This window comes from Halyomorpha halys, unplaced genomic scaffold, assembly GCF_000696795.3.
Source record: "Halyomorpha halys isolate HHAL.00 unplaced genomic scaffold, Hhal_1.1 Scaffold26.1, whole genome shotgun sequence".
Taxonomy (NCBI): domain Eukaryota; kingdom Metazoa; phylum Arthropoda; class Insecta; order Hemiptera; family Pentatomidae; genus Halyomorpha; species Halyomorpha halys.
Genome location: NW_027115055.1, coordinates 1,043,023 through 1,045,738, shown reverse-complemented (window position 1 = coordinate 1,045,738; position 2,716 = coordinate 1,043,023). Strand labels below are relative to the sequence as shown.

The 2,716-nt window shown below is 31.1% G+C and overlaps 1 long non-coding RNA gene across 1 annotated transcript in view; it reads right to left on the bottom strand.

Moving 5' to 3' along the window:
- Positions 1-683: 683 nt before the first annotated feature.
- Positions 684-2,716, bottom strand: part of LOC106683216 (uncharacterized) — a 196,566-nt gene continuing 194,533 nt past the window's right edge. Inside the window, exon 3 of the long non-coding RNA XR_010844735.1 lies at positions 684-766. This is a non-coding gene — a long non-coding RNA (uncharacterized lncRNA). The remainder of the gene's footprint in view (positions 767-2,716) is intronic.

Genomic DNA, 2,716 nt, shown 5'->3' with positions numbered 1-2,716 from the left:
CATGCCCAGTCTGTAAGTGGTTTAAAAAAAACAGAACAGAAAGTTGAATATAGATGCTAACTACATAATCTCCTCCTATATTTTATGATATACGTTCAGGGCTGTAGGTTTTTTTAAATATTTTATACGAAAGAGTTGATAACCCCTCCGTATGTCACAAATGACCAAACAAAAAAAAAATCTCAAAACCGTCAATAAACACTAAACTGACCGGTAAAAATCCGTGGTGTATAACGAAGCATAGGTGGGAAGATTGCGTCTTATTATCATAAAACATTATAGTTTAATAGGAAGAATTTTGTTTGATTAACGTTTGTTGTCTTATTAACTATAACGTACTTCAGGTAAAGAGTTTTTAAAGGCTTAGCGAACCTCGAAGATCCAAACCTATATCTACTAAATCAGTCTTAACGCAATCATCCCTTCTACGTTTCGGTCTACTCGGATGTTTACTTGTCGGATTAGTGTTTATTAATATTTTAGGTATCTGTAAACTTGTAATTATTTTACCTTAACTTATATTAATCTATATAATTTGATAATACTGAATTAGAATCTGATTAAAAATATTTCAATATTTACGAAAACCCACATTTCTCCTGAACAATGATATTTTTGCATTTTCGTATCCTTTTAATTATATATGAAATACCTGTTTTTAATTGGCCCCTATATTACTACATAATCATGATAAAAATTTGTACATACCGAAAATCAAATGCGTCCAGTACATTTCTCAATAGGGGCCTCCTGGCTGTTCCATGACCTGCAATTAAAAACAACTTTCAAGAACTTGTTTTCTTATGTAATCTCTTACGTGACACTAAACTTGTAATCATAAATAGCAATTATTGCCTTTATAGTAATTAACCTAGTTATGAAATTGGTCCCATCATTTTATGGAATCTCTATCTTCAAATTGTCAGGAAGACTCCAAAGTAGGTTCCGCATACATTCTTCTTTGACTGTAGTAATTAGGTAATAGACTATAATTAAATATATATGTATTTTAAAGACAAAATATTAATTTTTGGTATAAGGTACATAATAAATGTATTTTATGTTAACTAATTCTCCTGAGACGTTACTGCTGTTATTAGAGGTCGTTTATAACTTTCTTAACGATTACTTTGTTGTTACAAATCTGGCTTTCCGATTATAATGTAATAGCATATGCTAAAATTATTTCGCAAAAATCGCTTCCGAAGTATTAGATTGTAAAATAAGTTTGTAGCGTTTTTTACTAGTGATTTCAATAAAAACTTCAGATTCTTGTAAATATTTGTAATCAATTATATATGACCCATTTTGATTTATTACATGTTGCCATCTTCCAGGTAATTTTTTAATCCCGTCCTTCCAGAACTTCTAAGATTTTTGCGCAATGAAATCCTCTATGTGCGTTTTGCAGTCCTCCAGCGTGTGTTTCCCGTTAAGTTGAGTTTTTGAAGGGCCCCAAATAAGTGAAAATCTGTTGGATAGGGTGGGCATAGAATTACATCCCAGCCAAACTCCAATAGTTTCTGCCGGGTCTGCGAAGATACATGGGGAAAAATACGCCTTTGCGATTAGCCAATACTGGACACTTTTGTTCAACCTCTGTATTTAATTGTTCCAACTGGGCACAGTTCTGCGATATCCCGTGTCGTAGAATGAGGGTTGTCTGTGACCATTTCTTAAATTTCGTCATCAACAGTTGAAGGACGACCCGAGCGCTCTGCGTCTTCCAAGTCAACATTTCCGGTTCTGAACCGAGCAAACCACTTACGGACGGTGCTTTCTCCTAAGGCATCACCACCATACACACTGCAAAATTTGCTAACCGTCTGTGCAGTGGATTTTATTTTTCGGAAATACATAATCATTAAATGACAAAAATGAATTTTTTTCTCTTCCATTTTGAGCAAGCAAAACACCACTTAAAGATAAGGAATCTCGGTTGAAACTGATGCATAAAAGCACCTTAACTAATCCTTTTTTTAGAATATGTAAACATTATTGACCAAGTAAACATGATTTTATAAACACAGAGAGGATTAAATTGAAATATTGAAAAACGCTACGTAACCTTATTTTACAACCCATTACATAGAGGTCCAATGTTTCTTAATTTTCATTTCTTATAAGTGCAAATCCAACATTTAAAATTAATGATGAAATCGTCCAGTTATATATTTACTAACAGAACCGATAATGTTGGCTATTTCTGTATTTGAGTATGTTTATAGATAAAATGAACAGAAAGTCTGATATCAATTATTGTATTTAGTTAAAACTTATAATTTAGTACACATAATTAGTTTTATGTTTTGGTTACATACAGTGTAATATATACAATTTAATAAATACATAACTATTTATTATATTTTCCAAAGATATAGGACTCTAGCATAGAGAAAACTGCGAGCATAAAATATTGCTAATTGCTATTTGCTAAAAAGTTGCTAGTTAGAAGATAGATATTGCTAGCATAGAAGATGCTAGATAGCATACTTAAATCTAGTCTGGCAAATTTTTTGTTGTATCATTTCTGTTATTTTATTTTTATAATTTTTTAAACCTTTTTTCATACGTTCTCTCAACCCAGTACATCTTTTCTATTTCCACCCCTCTTTAAAAAACATAGAATAAAATTAAAATATAAATAATGAAAATTGTAAATAAATAACAATATATCACATAAAAATCGAATTTTCGTACATAAGAACTAATTAGT